General features: G+C 51.5%; 1 pseudogene; it reads left to right on the top strand.

Annotated features, from left to right (window-relative positions):
• The window catches only part of LOC148594921 (maestro heat-like repeat-containing protein family member 2B), a 38464-nt pseudogene extending 20460 nt beyond the window's left edge, over nucleotides 1–18004 (top strand).
• The last annotated feature ends 481 nt before the right edge of the window (nucleotides 18005–18485 follow it).

Here is an 18485-nt window from a genome sequence, read left to right as displayed (position 1 = left end):
ATGCTCATAAGGTGATCCTTCCAGAATCCGCAGGCAAGTTGCGTAAGATTCTCTGCTCCTTGCGACATGAGTGAGTGGAGTGTGCACTGCCAGTGGGTGCCTCTGCAAGACTTTTCAGTTCCCTATTTGAGCAGTCCTTGAAAAGTGCATGCAAACTCCAGCATATGTTCTTGCTGCATCAGTGTCCATATGTGCCTTTTTGCTTGCCCATTCCATATGTATTGTTGTGGGGAGGAAGTTGAGCAGGGCAGGTGGATTACTCTAGGCCTGAGGAGAAAAGTATATTGTTGACGGAGATTTTATGTGGAATGTGTGGGTGTTGGGGACAGCTTTTTAGTAGGGAAATGCTGCTAAGGGAAATGCAGCCGTGGTGCCTGTGCTGGGGAGAGATAAAAGGAAGAAGAGACAATATTTGGGGGCTTTGCTAGGCATGCAGTGGCTAATGTTTTCAGCTGTGAGATTTGTATTTTGTGGGAGGTGAACTCTCTCAGCATGGGCTCTTTCCCTTGGGGCAGGTGGTGTGAGGAGCCAGGTGCAAATGCTTGCTGAGCAGGAGGTGTGTGAGCACAGAGGTGTGCTCAGCAAGCTGCACCAGGAGGCCGGCAGGAGCCTGCTCGCACTGTGCGTCAGGCCTGCTTGGTGCCGGGTGCGAGCGCGGTGCCCGTTGTGGTCCGTTCAGGGCTGCAGTGGCCTTGCTTGGGAAGATGCAGCCCTGCTGGCTTGCTGCATATGGCAAAGGGGCCAAAGGAGGCCCTTGCTACTTGCAGCTGTGGAAGATCAGCATATGGATGGGTGTCTTTTCTTGTGCTTGGGGTGCTCGAAGAGAGGGTAGTGTGGGCCAAAGCTGCTCTCCTCCTTTCCCCTGGCCTCAGTGGTCCTGCAGGGCAGGTGCTGCGGGTGCTTTGCTATTAAGGCCCAGTGTATCTGTGTGTTCCAGCCTGCTGGAAGGAGTGGACATCATGCCCTGCTCGGGACACTTGTTGTTCCTTCAGGATCTGAGGCTGCCCTCTTGGCCTGTCTCCCGAAGCAAGAGCCATGCAGAGATGCAGCAGAAGCAGGGCATCTTCTTAGGGAGAAGCTGAGGAGAGGGCTAAAGCAGTGAAGCAGGACTGGGGCGAACATGTGCGTGAGGGCTGGTCGCTGCAGGTGGTCATTGGCCGCGATGAGCCAGGCTGTTGGGTGCACTCAGCTGCTCTCCGTTTTGTCAGGCACCATACACTTATTCCCTACAGGAGCAATAAATTCCACAGCCTGGCATTGGAATGGATACACATTGCTGGAAAAGAAGCGTTGTTCCTTTGCAGGCCTGGCCTTGGAGCTCCCTTCCTTTCCAGAGAACAATGCCTGCTCTCCTGAGGATGAGCTTGTCCTCTCCTGGCACTGCTTGAGTGCAGGCATTTAGAAGGGGAGCACCTGAGTGTGGAGCAGAGCTGCGGTCCCTGCTGCCTGTGGGGAATGCTCTTTGGCTCCCTGATGTCCCATACTCTTTTTCTCTGCCATATTTTTCTCTCACAGATACACTTTGAAGGAAATAAAGGAAAAATAAAGAAGGAGAAAAAAAGAATACAAATAAATGAAAGGAAAAGGAAAAGGCAAGGCAAGGGAAAAAAAGAAAGTAAAGAGTGAAAGGAAAAATAAGAAAAGGAAGGGGTAAATAAGAAAAAAAAACAAGGAAAAAGGAAAAGAGAAAGAGAAACAGATAACAACAAAGCACAAACAGAAACAGTCACAGAAAAAGAAAAAGAGAAAGGAAAAGAAAGAAAGAAAAAGAAAGAGAAAAAAAGAAAAAAGAGAAAGAAATGAAACAGAAGAGGAAAAAAAAAGAAGCAGAAAGAAACAACAAAGAAGAGAAAGAAGAACAAAAAGGAATAAAAAAGGAGAAGGAAAATAAAAGCATAAAGACGAGAAAAAAGAAAAACAGGAAGTAAAAGAAGAAGATGGGAAAGGGACTGTGGTAACCCCTGGGCCACGTGTGAAGAGAAGTCATAGATGGATGTTCTGCTGGCCCTCTCTTGTCCCTAGGGTCTGCAATCTTTGGGATACATACACACAAACCTGCATTGGGGGTGATTTTTGTGCCTGTGCTCACTTGGAAACAAGACACAATGCTTAAGCAATGATACAGGAATATATATTTAAACAACAACAAAAATAACAATATAATAAACAATAACAAGAAAAGTAACAACAATATAGTAAACAATAACAACAATAAAACCAACAACAATATTAACAACAATAAATGCTAATATCAAAGTGTATAGAGAAAAATCCAAAGAAGAAGTTAGTGCTGGTGTCTCTGTGCCGAGAACTTGCCGGCAGCAGCCAAGGTGAAGGGCAGCTTAGCCTGCAAGGGAAAAGGAGGCGTGAGCAGGGCCGAGGAGCATCTCGGGGGCTCCCGTGGAGCAGAGGCTCTTTGGCGGCTGCGCGGGCTCTTTGGCAGCAGCGCTGCCGTCATTGGTGCCCTGGCAGAGGCTCGGCGTGGCCAGCGCAGCCCAGAGGCCGGCAGAGGGGCTGAGGCAGGAGGTGCCCAGGCCTTGGGCGCTCCTGCGCCCTGTGCAGCTCTGCCCCGGCGCCGCGGCCCGCCAGAGCGCCCGCACACCTGGGCCAGGCTCCCGCGCGGCTGCTCCCCAAAGGCAGCGCGGAGCAGCGCCAAGGGGCCGGGCACAGCCCCAGCTCTGCCCGTGCAGCCGGCGGCAGGGGCCATACCTGGGGGCTGCAGCCGGAGCTCTCCCAATCCATTGGCTCCTCCTGGCTGCAGCCAACCAGGCCATTGGTGTCCCCAGCCTGGAAGAGAGCGGGAGACCTTGGTGGGGATGGTGCGTGGGGAAGAGGAAGGATAGGACATCCAGTGGCTGCAGGGGCTGTACCTGGCTGCTGCCATAGCTGAGCCACTCCATGGGCTCAGGTTCATTGCCTGCAGGCCCTCTGTCCATATGCGGAGCCTGTAAGAGAGAAGGAGGCGTTTGCAGGACAGGACCCAGAGCTGGAAGTGTCTGGAACCAGGATCCCTCCTTATGCAGTGAGAAGCAGGAAAGTGGGAAGAGTCAATGGTCAGCCCCAAATCTCCCGTTGCAGCCGGCTGCAGGGTTCAATACCTGAAGGGCAGAGCTGGAGTATTCCCACTCCATAGGCTCCTCATCTATGCAGCCGGCCAGGCCTTGGGTGCTTGCAGTCTGGAAGAGAGCAGGAGAGCTTGTGGGGACGGTCATGGTGGCAGCGCTGGCTCTGTGCGCGGGGCCTCGTGTCCCCTGCGTGCGCGGGGCAGGCGGTGCACAGAGCCAGGGCGCCAGGCTCAGGCAGCAGCCCCCGAGGCCTTGGCCACTCCTGGCCCTGGCACAGCTCTGCCCCAGCACCCAGGCCTGCCAGAGCTCCCTGCCACCTCTGCCACCAGCCCTGCGGCTGCTCTCGCAGAGCCAAGCGCCAGCCGTCCCCGCGCAGCCTCTGCCTGCACGCACAGTACCTGTACCAAGCTCTCCCATTCCATCTCCTCAACTTCACGTGTATCCATTTTTTAACTTTCCTGAGTCTGCAACAGAATGGAATTGTTTACATTTGCAGCCATGAGCACCAAGTGTCGCGCGGTGGCTTTGTGGCCTCCCCTGGGAGGCATCGCGCAGGCTGCCCTGCAGCCCCGCAGCTCCCCTGCATCTTGTGGGCACCACGGGTGGCCCCTGGTGCTGCGCGGCCCTGCTGCTCACCTGGCCTTGCTGCTGTGTGGCCAGCACTGGGGCCACTGTGAGGCGCAGTCCTGGGAAGCATCCGTGTTCCCGTGGCGATAACTGCCCCTCTGGGATGTTCCACTGCTGCGTGGGGGGAGGAGGGCAGCGACAGGGGCCAGGGGGGCTGCCGTGAGGAAGGGTCTGCGTGTGCTGGACTCCCCCTGGCCCTGCTGAGCCTGGCGAAAGAGAGCAGTGCGTGACCTTGGGCTTGCTGGGTGCCAAGGAGGTCTCCTCACGCAGCCCCATGGTGCTGCTGGCGGCTGCCTGCCCAGAGACCGAGCTGCACTTGGGGCTCTGCTTCCACCCCTGCAAGCAGCCTTGAACGCCTTGCTCTTTCTTCCCTGCTCCACTCCTGCCCTTACAGCCCCACGAACTAGAGAAAGTTTTGTTTTCCATGGTTGAGACGTGTTCCTTGGTAGCGCAATGAGCGCAAAGGGCCGTTGTGCCCCGGGGCCAGGTGTGCATGTCCTCAGCAGAGCCCTTGTGAGTTGGTGGTGTCCTGGGAGCCCCAGGTGCGCTGCTGGGCTCCTTCTCTTGTCCTGCCGCGCACCTTGCAGGCGCCATGTGCTGTGGCTGAGAGCAGCCTTGGTGCGGCACCTGCACTGGTGGCCCTGCCACGGCTTCCTAGGGCTGCAGAGGGCAGAGCAGGCACAAATGTGCCCTCAGCAGCTGCAGGGAGCTGTAGCTGCTCTGCCTAGCACTGGGCTACAATCGTCACTTGCTATCGGAGGCCAATTCTCAACCCTTGTGTAAGGACAGGAAAGGCTGGGGGGAGATGGAGCAGGAGATCTCCCAGGTGCCATCACATGTTGCCCTTGCACAGAGGAAAACCCTCCAAAAGCAAGCAGTGCAACCCCTGCCACCAAAGTGCTGCAGCCCAAAGGAGCATCTTGGTGCTGGCCAAGCTTGCTTGCTGGCATGCCGCAGTGCCCCTGCGAGGCAGAGCGCAGCTGCTGGGAAGGGGCTGACGCCAGAGGTGCGCGGAGGGCTCTGGGTGGCTCCCAAGCAGCCGCAGGGCTGGTGGCACGGGGAATTGGTGGCAGGCATTTGTCTGCTGCCCTGGGAAAGCTGGAGGGGAAGTGCGAAGCAGAGCAGTGTTCCCTGTACAGTGTCTTCCCTCTGAGCAGGTACTGCCCTTGCTCAGCACTTGCTTTGCTCTGGGCTTCTCTCTCTTGCCATCTGCCTTGCAAAGTTCAATCCTGAAGCTTCTGCATGCACAGTCCGATCATGCTGCTCTCCTGGCTGCTGCACTTGTCCCCTCTGTGCCATGCTTTCTTCTCACCTCTTTTGTAGATCTCTTGACTCGGCATGACCTTGTTGTTCCCGGTCCTTTTTCAGGGTCTCCTGGGTCTAAACTGACAAAGGTCTCAGCACATACTTTTAATTCTGAATCGATCTACTGAACTTTGATCATTGCATTTTCAATGTGCTCCCCTGCAAACGTGCGCCTGTCCTGGGATACCGCAGCAGGATTCTGGGAGGGTTGTAAAGCAATAGTCTGCATATGACAAAGGGGCCAAAGGAGGCCCTTGCTCCTTGCAGCTGTGGAAGATGAGGATATGGATGGGTGTCTTTTCTTCTGCTTGGGGTTCCTGGGAGAGGTCAGTTTGGGCCAAAGCTGCTCTGCTCCTTTCCCTTGGCCTCAGTGGTCCTGCAGGGCAGGTGCTGCGGGTGCTTTGCTATTAAGGCCCAGTGTATCCGTGTGTTCCAGGCTGCTGGAAGGAGTGGACATCATGCCCCGCTCTGGACACTCATGGTTCCTTGAGGATCTGAGGCTGCCCTCTTGGCCTTGCTACCGAAGCAAGAGCCATGCAGAGATGCAGCAGAAGCAGGGCATCTTCTTTGGGAGAAGCTGAGGAGAGGGCTAAAGCAGTGAAGCAGGACTGGGGCGAACATGTGCGTGAGGGCTGGTCCCTGCATGTGGTCATTGGCCACAATGAGCCAGGCTGTTGGGCCAAGTTATTAACCACAAAAGCAGCATTTCTTACCAAAACACTACCATTTAAGCAGGCCAAGAGCGTCAGGAGCTGCTGTCACTCTAACCCATTCCTGGCGTCCAAGGCAGGGCTCGGCTGGCCAGGTGATGCCTTGAATTGCAGCTGCCCCATCTAGAGAAGCAGGTGCAGGTGTTTAGGATATTCACCAAACCACAGCTGCTGAAAGTTAAGAAATGATGAGTAATGTGTGTAAATTATGCATTGATTCTTGGACAAAAGCGTCTTGCAGCAATTTGAAGGAGGATGATCCAATGTAGAAGAGAAATGGAGTAAGCCCAGCTAAAAGCCCCTTAGATGATTAGGTGACTGGAGCCTCTCTCATATGAGGTGTAGCTAAGCGAGCTGGGGCTACGTATCCTGTAGAAGAGAGGACAGGGGAGAGTTTTGTCAATGTGCTTAAGTATCCAAAGGGAGGCTGTGATAAGGACGGGTCTGGATTTTTTTCAGTGATGCTCAGTGACAATGATGAAAGGTAATGGGCACAAATTTAAACACAGGAAAATTTTTCTGAAAATAATGAAAAGCATTTTCCTGGAAAGGTGTCTAAGCATAGGAACAGGCTGCACGGGAATTGGTGGAGTTTCCACCCCTGATGATACTGAAGAGGTGTCTGGGCAGAGTCCTGGGCCTCCTGCTGGAGGTGACCCTGCTGGAGTGGAAGGATGAAGAAGGTCTCTGAAGGTCCTTTCCAGTCTGAGACATCCTGGAATGTGTAAAGCTAGAACATATCCCTCATGCAGGCAATGTGGAACTTCAGTCTTTCGAAGGGAAACCAATACCTGAGCTCCTGCGTTGGTATTTGTCCAGTGTAAGATGGTTATTGCAATCTATCTTATGACCTTGGAGTTTGCAAATGTTTCGTTCTTTATTTATTTACTTATTTTTCCTGGCCACGTCTGTCTATGATGTATGCTCTACCCCTTAGAAAAGTCCTTATAGGCCTTGAAAATGCAAACATTAATTTCTAAGTGTTCTCTGTAACATGACAAGTTCTACAGGTTTTTTTTTCTTTTTTTTTTTTTCCTTGCACTGTCCAAGAAATCCTGAAGTGTTTTGACTTTCCTTAAGGAGGCCAAGGCAGGATGCCCCACACTGTCTCCTGAGGAGCTCTCAAATCTACCCAAACTGTCTCCTTATGTCCGCTGTGCAGCCCTTGAGTAACTACTGCCCAGGAAGCAGCTTGATATTCCTGACAGAACAGGACATGCCTGCATGTCCCGGGTGGAACCTGCCTCAGCGGGTGGCTTCACATGCCACACTTGCCACCACGTGCTCTGCTGGTCACTGACTCCTTGGGAGATGTTCTGCAGGTGTCCTCGCTACTCCTCTAACCGCATCAGGGGGGAAAGGAAACAACCAAATCCTACCAAGCAATTAGCTGAGCAAACTCTGTGTCTCCTGGAAGTCAGGACATTGAACAGCTTCGGCATAAGGTCTTCTGCTGTGCTGGAGAAGCAGATGGTGCCTACAGTGATGATCTGGAAATCACAGGAGCACTAGGATCTGCCATAGTCCCTGTTCCCCAAGGGGCCAAGGGACAGAGCAGCCTCCATTGTGGTCCCCAGCACGGGGCCCTTCCTGGCAGCAGCCCATTTCTGCACCAGCTGCCTCCAGGGACACTGTCCCCCGTGACGCGATCCCTGAGCCTGTCCCAGCCCTGCGGGGCCCTGTGTCCCCCAGGGGTTTGGGGAGTTTGTCCCTGCATCTCCAGACCCCGTGTCCCTGGGGCGCGACAGCTTCCCTTTGCCTGTGGCTTGGGCACTGCAGCGACAAGTTGTGTGCAGCACCCGGAGAGGTGAGAGCTGCCCCGTGGTGGGGCTGGTTTTTTTTCCCCTTTGCGCATCCCCTGGGACACATGTGCAGGTCAGGTGAAGGAAGGTCCTAAACTTAGGGATTAATAGCAGGTTGATTTTTAATTGTCCTTGGTATAAGAATCTAATCTGACACATTTTCAGGATGCCCTGAGGCCTTCCCAAATCTCGTACACAGAATTGCTAGCATCATACATGAGGGAAGCACTACTTGTCCCTAGTAAATGCTAGGACATTTCTTCCTGAATGTTGAGGGCATTCTCATCCTTGCAAGGAGTTTCCTTAGTGCAGAGTGCAAGGTTAAGCGGAGGTGAGGGATTCTCACAGTCCAGCCGTAGGTGTTGGTCAGGTGTCATTCCCGATCCCTGCTCCGCTTATCAGTGCTAGGCCCTGTCATTTATACAATTAGGTGGAAGAAGACACAGCCGTGATACGGTCATGCTCATAAGGTGATCCTTCCAGAACCTGCAGGCAAGTTGCGTAAGATTCTCTGCTCCTTGCGACATGAGTGAGTGGAGTGTGCACTGCCAGTGGGTGCCTCTGCAAGACTTTGCAGATCCTTATTTGAGCAGTCCTTGAAAAGTGCATGCAAACTCCAGCATATTTTCTTGCTGCATCAGTGTCCATATGTGCCTTTTTGCTTGCCCATTCCATATGTATTGTTGTGGGGAGGAAGTTGAGCAGGGCAGGTGGATTACTCTAGGCCTGAGGAGAAAAGTATATTGTTGACGGAGATTTTATGTGGAATGTGTGGGTGTGGGGGACAGCTTTTTAGTAGGGAAATGCTGCTAAGGGAAATGCAGCCGTGGTGCCTGTGCTGGGGAGAGATAAAAGGAAGAAGAGACACTATTTGGGGGCTTTGCTAGGCATGCAGTGGCTAATGTTTTCAGCTGTGAGATTTGTATTTTGTGGGAGGTGAACTCTCTCAGCATGGGCTCTTTCCCTTGGGGCAGGTGGTGTGAGGAGCCAGGTGCAAATGCTTGCTGAGCAGGAGGTGTGTGAGCACAGAGGTGTGCTCAGCAAGCTGCACCAAGAGGCCGGCAGGAGCCTGCTCGCACTGTGCGTCAGGCCTGCTTGGTGCCGGGTGCGAGCGCGGTGCCCGTTGTGGTCCGTTCAGGGCTGCAGTGGCCTTGCTTGGGAAGCTGCAGCCCTGCTGGCTTGCTGCATATGGCAAAGGGGCCAAAGGAGGCCCTTGCTCCTTGCAGCTGTGGAAGATCAGCATATGGATGGGTGTCTTTTCTTGTGCTTGGGGTGCTCGAAGAGAGGGTAGTGTGGGCCAAAGCTGCTCTCCTCCTTTCCCCTGGCCTCAGTGGTCCTGCAGGGCAGGTGCTGCGGGTGCTTTGCTATTAAGGCCCAGTGTATCTGTGTGTTCCAGCCTGCTGGAAGGAGTGGACATCATGCCCTGCTCGGGACACTTGTTGTTCCTGCAGGATCTGAGGCTGCCCTCTTGGCCTGTCTCCCGAAGCAAGAGCCATGCAGAGATGCGGCAGAAGCAGGGCATCTTCTTAGGGAGAAGCTGAGGAGAGGGCTAAAGCAGTGAAGCAGGACTGGGGCGAACATGTGCGTGAGGGCTGGTCCCTGCAGGTGGTCATTGGCCGCGATGAGCCAGGCTGTTGGGCGCACTCAGCTGCTTCCCGTTTTGTCGGGAAACATACACTTATTCCCTACAGGAGCAATAAATTCCACAGCCTGGCATTGGAATGGATACACATTGCTGGAAAAGAAGCGTTGTTCCTTTGCAGGCCTGGCCTTGGAGCTCCCTTCCTTTCCAGAGAACAATGCCTGCTCTCCTGAGGATGAGCTTGTCCTCTCCTGGCACTGCTTGAGTGCAGGCATTTAGAAGGGGAGCACCTGAGTGTGGAGCAGAGCTGCGGTCCCTGCTGCCTGTGGGGAATGCTCTTTGGTCAGTGATGTCCTATGATCCTTTTCTCCCAGTTTTCTCCCCCACAAAAAAAAACACTGTGGAAAAACTGTGGAAAAAAGCCGCAGTTTTCTCCCATAGATACACATTAGAGGAAATATGGGGAAAAAGAAAGAAGGGGAAAAGAAAAAGAATAAATAAAAGGAAAGAAAAGGAAAAGAAAGAAAAAAAGGAAAGAAAGAGAGAAAGAAAGAGACAAAAAAAAAGGACCAGAAACAGGAAAAAAAGAAAAAAAAGAAAGGAAAAGAAATAGAAAAAGAGAAGAAAAAGAAGGAAAATAAAAAAGGAGAAGGAAAAAGAAAAGGAAAAGAGCAAAAGATGGAAAAAGAAAAAGGAAAAGATGGAAAAGGGACTGTGGCATCCCTAGGGCCACGTGTGAAGCGAAGTCCAAAGGGACCTTTTGGTAACCCTCACTTGGCCCTAGTGTTTGGAATATTGGGCCTACACACAGACACCTGCAGTGGGGATGATTTTAGTGCCTGAGATCACTTAGATAAAATACGCAACACTAAAACAGTGATACAGGAATATATATTTAAACAACAATAAAAACAGAACAATATAAGAAACAATAACAGCAACAATAATAAAAACAATATCAATAAAACTAACAACAAGAATATCAACACTATCAACAAAAACAAATACTACTATAAAAGATTCTTCAGGGACTGCCGAGGCCCACCATCGCGAGACGGAATTATCGACACTTCAATGTGAAGCAGGTTTGATTCTCTTTACTATTGTCTGCTATGTAGCTTTATACAATTCCAACACCCCTAAATGCAGACACGCGCTAAGCAACAGCACTCCCATTGGTTAGGCTATAGTGTCCATGCATAGCTAGCTTGCAGCTGACTGGTGTTCTTCTCGATGCTCTGTTGCTGGGCCTCCCGGACGCTTATCTGGCTATGGCTGGCTTAATTCATTAAAAGTTGCTAACAGGCGTTATCTTCGCCTCCGGTTGACCTTGGTTCCCATCACTTCAGTTCCTTGGTTCCCATCACTTCAGCTCCTCTTATTCTTGCAAAATCGCCAAGGCCCCAACATTTCCCCCTCTTTTTTCAAAAACAGAATTAGTGATATTATGCATCAAGCGTTGCAAGCATTGGCAAAAGCAAGGCAACATAGTCACAAGCACGAGTATAACCATCCCGATCACACACAAGTGGTACTAAATTCCTGTAATCCACGGTCCTAAGCCTAGCGATCTGAGCCAATCTTCTAATACCCAACTTTCTTCCTTTAACTTACGCAGCCCTTCCCTCAAGAGCACAATCTTTTTATGGATGGACTCTGAATGATCGGACAAGTTTAAACAACACTTACCCTCAAAATCCTCACACCCATGCCCATGTGCTAATAACAGAAAATCTATTGCGGGCTCTATTCTGCAGAACTGCATGATTAACGCTAGCCACATCTTGCGATAGCTCGTCTAAAATGTCTGATGTTAAATTTAACTCATTCTTTGTCCAGCATGCTAACTGCTTTAAGGAAGTCATTGTTTGGGCGGCGATGCCCCCTGGGAGAAGCAGGGACACAAAGACAGTTTTTTACCCTTGACCAAAACTTTGGATCTCCGACTTCTGTACAATCTAACTCATGTACCAATCCTTTTTTCCTTTTGGATACAAAGGTCATCACTTGGTATATATTAGGATGAAATAAGCTCAGTTTCCCCAGGTAACATGGACCTCCTTGTGGACCGGATGGTATTCCGTTCCACGCCCGATCTCCGCATATTAAAAACACTCCTGGTGGTAGCTGTTTTGCAGAGAAGCTTGTTAAATTACATTGGGTATATGTGTGAAGATAAACATCATTAATTTTCAGCCCCAAGTTAACCGTCGCCCATTGCGATGTACTTTCTTCAAGTGTGCCTTCGCTATGCAGTTCAAAACTAGCCCATCCACCATTTCGGGTGGTATTTGTGGCATTTAAACTTCCCAACAAGTCTAATTCCTCCGGCGGGGAAGTCAGAGTGCCATTCAGACTTTTGATGATTTCACACTGCCAGCACCCGGCTAACTGTTCTGCCGTTCGCCCTAATTGGTAAGGGCACACAGTGGTATTTAATAGAGTATCATTAAGCAGAGCAAAATTAGCTACATACCCATTGAATTCCTGAGGTTGCCAAGCAGGGACACCTATCAAGCAAGTGCAGAAAGGGTCTCCTGGACATTGCAAGCTGAGACAGAAGGCATTTTGGCCTGTCTGATTAGCTATGGTGACCCAAATGTTCTCCCTCTGCTGAATTTCTGTCTGCCATTTCCCCTGCACTATCCCTGTCACCGTTATCAAGATGCTCACCAACCAGCTGAGCCTGGTCCATTCTGACATCCTGGTCCATCAACTCTTTCTGTTTCTTCCGCAACCACGGCCGTACCCACTTGGCCGGTACCCAGGTCGCTCCGTCTCCTGCAAGTACACAAGCATAACCCCGTCCCCACGTAACTAACTCAACTGGACCTTCCCTGATCTGTTTCTGCGGCCAGAAAACTTCTACCTACACCTTTTTTCCTGAAAGATCAGCTGAGTTTTTAGAAAAATGGGTGAAAATAGGTATGTTATCATCATTTCGAGGGTTAAGCCAATTTAAGACATAGCATGCTTTGCTGATTAATTCGTAGGGACCCTTCTCCCCCTCTTTTTTCAAAGCAAACAATAATTGTTTTAAATTTCGATGGTGACGCTCGATAATGGCCTGACCACCGGAATTAGAAGGGATACCCGTTTGATGGGTTATTCCCCATTGCTGGAAAAAGGTTTTACAGGTGTTACTCTTATACCCGGGTGCGTTATCTGTCTTTCTGATGTCAGCCTTTCCTAGGATGGCAATTGCCTGAGCCCAATGTTTGCAGGCCGACTTGGCGTTTGTGGAAGTGGCAGGGGTCGCCCAGAGAGCCTTCGAGCAGGTATCCACAGTAACATGTAAATACTTCAGTCGCCCAAAGGATGCAAATTCTGTAACATCCGACTGCCATATCTGCCTTGGTTGTAACCCTCTCGGGTTGGTACCCATTTCCTGTAAAGGGGTCAATCTTGCACAATCAGGACAGGCAGCAATAATAGCGCGAGTTGCTGCTCGGGAGATTTTAAATTCGCGTTGTAACGCTCGAGCAGACTGATGGAAAAATGAGCGAGAAGTTGATGCCTGCTGTTCCGCCGAACAGGGAATACCTGCTGCCGACACGGCACTATCTATGACTGCATTACCTTCTGTTAAAGGGCCAGGGAGTGCAGTATGGCTACGGATATGTGACACCCAAAAAGCATGCTTTCTTTGTTGGATGATGTTCCAAAGCTGAACAAACAAGGCTTGGAGACTATGGTTGTTTACATGCCCTATAACTGCCCTATGGATTCGTTGAACAATGCCTACCACGTACAGAGAATCGATGACTATATTCATGGATCGATCGTGAAAGGTTAGAAACGCCCAAACTACGGCTTTTAGTTCTAGGACCTGCACAGATGCGGTCTCCCTCCAGATTTGAGTTTTCCAAAGATCTAACTCCGGGAAAGCGTACCCATATTTTCCAGTTCTGCTACTAGCATCCGTGAACACAGTAATCGCATTTGACAATGGTCTTGAGCTCTGGATTTCTCATTCTTCCAGCTCCAAAGAGGTGTGGAAGAGGGGATGCTTAGGATAGTGATTGTCCACTCTAATTCCCTGAATGGCTAAGGCAAATTCTACGCTTTTCAAGTACCATTCTTCAACTAGCTCCAGAGCCTTTAGAGGTAGTATAATACTGTCAGGCTCTCTGCCGGCAATTGTTCGTAAACGTTGTCGGGCTTTCAAAATTCCCAACCCAATTGCCTCATGCCTCTGAGTTAAGGTGCGTCGTAGGTGACTCGGGAGAAAAACCCATTCGAGTACAAACAGGATCCCCTTCTCGTTTATCTGGGCGATGATTATCACCACCTCCCTTTCTCGGTTGTAGACCACCAGGGATATTGGTAATCTTTCCTGGAATCTGTAGGCAGCTGTTTCGGCTATCTTTTCCTCAATCTGTTCTAGGGCTGAGGCAGCCTTTGTAGTTAAGCTCCGCTTTTCCGCAGGCTCTTTAGCTCCCCTGAGCAGCTGAAACAACGGCTCCATTTCCTCATTCGTAATACCGCAAAAATTCCTCATCCGTTGTATGTCTCCCACTAATTTTTGCACACAGTGAACAGGGTCAATTTCTGTCCGCAATTTAAGCTTCTGGGGTCTAATTCTGGCCTCCATGATAACCATGCCCAAATAATTCCAAGGAGCTTGCCTTTGAACCTTTTCAGGGGCAACGGCCAAGCCAAATCCCTTTAAACAGTTAATTAATTCCTCTTCCTGCTCGGCTGGTAAAACTTCAGGGCTTGCTACTAGGATATCGTCCATATAGTGGTACGTAATCAAATCTGGGTGATTTTCCCTCCACTGTTTCAGGGCCAAATTCACAAACCAATGGCAGATGGTTGGCGAATTTTTCATTCCCTGGGGAAGAACTACCCACTGGTATCGCTCTGATGGGCCTTCCCTGTTGATTGTAGGAACCGTGAAGGCAAATTTTTCACTGTCCTCCGGGTCAAGGGGTATTGTAAAGAAACAATCTTTTAGATCAATTATTAGCAAACTCCATGCCTGTGGGAGCATAACAGGTGAGGGCAACCCTGGTTGTAGGGCTCCCATGTTTTCCAGGCATGCGTTAACAGCTCGGAGGTCATGCAACAACCTCCACTTTCCTGATTTTTTCCTAACGGTGAAAATAGGGGTGTTCCAAGGACTCGTGGATGGCTTAATGTGACCTTGGTCTAACTGTTCTTTGACTAGTTCCTTTAGGTGACGTAGCTTTTCCTCTGGCAGCGGCCATTGGTCCACCCACACAGGGTCCTTTGTGATCCATGTTAACTTTAAGGTAGGGCGGAAGCTGCCCCCAATGGCCGCTAGGGAAAAGGTGTCTGCAAGATGACTCCCCACTGGGCCAGAACATCCCTTCCCAGCAGCCACAACGATGTGCACATCACATAAGGCTTTATCATGGCTCTATTTCCCTCTTTATCCATAACTGCTACAAAACATCGACTAACCTGCGTAGGAGATTGCCCTCCGATACCTGTCACAGGAGCATCAACCTCTTGCAGATCCCACTGTGGTGGCCACGCAAACTTGGGAACGACAGTGATATCTGAACCTGTATCAATCATCATGGCAATATCAGTAAGACGGACATCGTCCGGTCCCATCATACTCACGAGTCTCGTCGGACGCTGAGTAGTTATCTTTTCACAAAAGGTGACTTGGGGGGGTCCAGAAGATCCAAAGCCCTTGTTTCCATGCTGGGCCTGTCCAGGATTAGGAACTATGGCTCGAAAAGGTATCAGTTGGGCTATCCTGCTCAATGCTGGAATAGTAATAGGAAGGTTGAAGATTTTTATCATTATACCAATATTTCCAGAGTAATCAGCATCAATACACCCTGGTAGAACAAAAACGCCCATTTTTGAAGCTGAGGAATGGCCAATCACCAAAGCGGATAGGCCCCTCCCAGGGGACCAGTGCACGTAGACTCTAATATGTGCACATCAGATTCTCTAATTATTGTGGATTTTGCCACGGCCAGATCGACTCCTGCACTTCTGCAAGTTGCGGAGGAGAGTTCGCAGAGGCAGCCATCGTTTGGGGATATTTGTTCGCCGCGTCCCTCATAACGCAGTGGCTCCCGTTTCCCTGCAACGGTGTACCGTCCTTACAAAATTGGGACCGACACTCCGCTGCCTTATGCCCAAACTTTTGGCATTTTGCACAGTTCCCATTAAATCCTTTTGGGCCCGTGCCTTCAATCCTAAATTTGTTAGGACACTTCTTTTTCACATGTCCTAGTTGGCCACACTGAAAACACGCTCTCTTTCCAAGGATACAAGTCAGAGTACGGCTCCCAGTCCTCCACCGGTGACGTGGGGGGTGGGTGGGGGGAACGCCGTAGTCTGAGTTACTCCTGGCTTTCCCGCTTTCGAATTCTGCACTTTCTTGTTGTGCTTATTCAGCCCTCTCTGCTGATATATATTACACAATAGAGACCTAAAGACCACAGACACAAACAGCACAAACACAATTTCCATCCAGTGGCACGACCTCACGTAGCTGTGCACTCCACTAGTGAGTTCCACTGGTTGTAGGCAGGACACTGAGACTGAACATTCTCTCAAGTTGGCAGATTAGAGGGTTGCCAATAGGCTCCTAACTCGGCGGGCGTCCCCGCAGAGACAACGTGGGCCTCAGTGTTAGGAGTCTCACCCCCTCTCTCTCTGCACTGTCTGTTTAAGCCCGGTGCATCCTGCCACGTAGGGCCGTACGTGCCAGCAGGTATCATTGTGATCGGCCCCATCACGGTGGATATCAGGGTGGTTAACCACGGCAAACCGGTGAACCAATTTTCGTACCAGCTGCATTTGGAAGAGGGTTCAATGGGTGCTAGTTGGCAAGGCGTGGCACTGAAAATTGGTGACCCTGTAGTTATTTTTGTACTAATTACTCAAGATTGTTCGATCTGTTCAAGTACCCATTTAAAGGTCTGACGTGACTCTACTTGTCCTATAGTGACAAGCTCCAAAATTAAGATCACGCAAAGGCATCGCGGCCCCCTCTTGCGGAGGCTGTTTTGTTGTTTTCCGGATTCGGTCGGCGTGGAACTCACAGGCTCGGTTGGGACTCTTGTCACCGGGGCATACGGGTTACGGGGGCGTCCGGTGACCCGGTCCTGTGAACAGAAACTCACAATTTTCATTAGTTTTATTTTGAAGGTCTGGTTTAATAGACTTAAGCGGGCACCACTTGACTCTGCCATCTTTCCTGACAGTGACCTTTGGGTCGATCTTGGCGTGGGGGGAGCGCTGCCAGCGAGTCCCCCAGCCAAGGGCAGTTTACTGCAACATGGCCTGCCTGGCCACATTTAGAACATGCCATTACGGTGGCTATTGCGGTGCGAACAGCCACCTGAATTGGGGTCAGATGCTCTTCCTTTGCAACATGCTTAATCATGTCTGCGATACTTGACCCCGCCGGCAATAATCGCAGGATTTCTTTGGTTGCCGAATTGCATTGTTGGCGTAAACATTCCGCTACAATCTGGCCTTTTGTCTCCGTGGGCAGGGACGAAGAGTCGACCGCTGCTTGGAGATGATCTACAAATTGTGTAAAGCTCTCACTTTCACTTTGCTTTATTGTGGACCATGGCTATGGTTTGGCAACAACTCTACAGGCTGTATGAATGGCTTCCCTGGCCGCACGAGTGGTTGTCCTAACTTCATGGGCTCGCAGGCCCTGGGCCTGCGCCTGGAGTGTGATCATTGTTGGGTCTGTACCCATTAACCGCTGCAGGCTGGAGCCGTGTAATGGGTGATCTGCCCCAGTTACTAGGGCTAAATACCTCGCACAGTTGTCTTCCCATTCTTGTTTGAAAACGATCATCCCTGCTCCACCAAAGATCAGCCTACAAGTTTGTTTTATATCGAACGGGAGCAGATCGTCCCCCCCGAAGATACCATCTATGAGGGTTGAGACCATGGCAGAATTAATCCCTTTATCTGCAATTGCTTTAACAATCGCTTGTACGTCCTTAGATTTTATCGGCGAGTGGACCCTCTGTCCCCCCTCTGTCACCCGGACCAGGAACGCTAGCGCGGCTGATGGGCCCAGTCGGCACATGCGATCTTTATTTCCTTCCAGTCCATGAGAGGGGTTTCTCCCCTTCGCGGTTTTTCTTTAATTCAGATGGGAATATTTTGGCCCTTAGTTCTGTTTACCTTCTTTTTCTCCTTCCTTAAGTTTGAATCAGTTGTGAGCCACTCGTCCTGACTACTGTCTGATCCGGAGCCGGAACTTGACTGACTGGTCACTTCCGGGCTCCGGTACCTTTTCGTTGGGCTCCGGCCCCGCCTACTTCCGTCCCGCCTACTTCCGTTGTGGGCGGGCTGTTCCCCCCCTCTTGGCTCGCCCCGCCTTCTACTCCCGGAGGCGCCTTTTGTGAAATGGCCGCTCTGATCGGTCCTCAGCGCCTCGCTGGGGCCTCCCTCACCTGTCCGGTCACCCCCATTGGTTCTCAGCGCCTCACTGGGGCCTCCCTCACCTGTCCGGTCAGGCTCATTGGTTCTCAGCGCCTCACTGGGGCCTCCCTCACCTGTCCGGTCAGGGTCATTGGTTCTCAGCGCCTCACTCGCGCTTCCCTCACCTGTCCGGTCACTCCCATTGGTTCTCAGCGCCTCACTCGCGCTTGTTAGTTCTAACGGTTCCTCCCTGTTCCCGCCGGGGGCACCCTCGTCCCGCCCTTCCCCTTGCGGCTCAGCGCCATTTTGAGGGGCACAGGGTGGTGGCCTGGCCCAGACATCCCCAAGCTCTGACTTCTTTTCAATGTTCCAGAGCAATGGCTGCAGAGATGGGGGAGCTCTGCAGGGGCTCTGTGCCCTGCTGCTGCCGGCAGCAACGACTGAGCGGCTTCGGCTTTCCCCCGTAGTGTCGGGAAGAAGATGGAGACCCGGGAGAATGGAGCAAATCGCGAGGCCTTCCTGCCCTAAGGGTGCCCGGAGCGGGCACGAGGGGAGGAGAGGAGGCGCTGACATGCGTGATGGGGAGCGGAGGGGGAGCGAGTGCCCTGAGCGGCGAAGGGCGGACACGGGAGCAGCCGGCGGTGGCCACGAAGGGCAGCTCTGGTTCGGCCGGGCAGGGCAAGGGCAGGGCCTGCGGGTGCCTGGAGGGGAGCAGGAGCCAGATGAAGGCAGCTGGGGGTAATAGAGCAGAGCTGAGGCCTCGGCACCCTCCCCACAGCTGCTGGAGTGATGCAACCCTCCACTTTTCCTTCCAGGTTTCTTCACTCGTGCAGGTCCCCGGAGCGGATCTGTGCGCGAGGAGGATGGCGGCAGTGTGGCTGGGTCTGTCCCTGTGGCCGTCACTACCTTTGCTGCCATGGTGATCTGTCTATTGGACCGTCTGCAAGATGCCACTGTGAGTTCGGACTGTCCCATGGGGCTGGAGGGTTCCCCACAGTGCCCCAGCTTC

The sequence above is a fragment of the Tinamus guttatus genome, unplaced genomic scaffold (genome assembly GCF_059628265.1).
Source record: "Tinamus guttatus ecotype Peru unplaced genomic scaffold, ASM5962826v1 Tinamus_guttatus_pri_ptg000187l, whole genome shotgun sequence".
Classification (NCBI taxonomy): domain Eukaryota; kingdom Metazoa; phylum Chordata; class Aves; order Tinamiformes; family Tinamidae; genus Tinamus; species Tinamus guttatus.
This window is presented reverse-complemented; position numbering and strand designations above follow the sequence as displayed.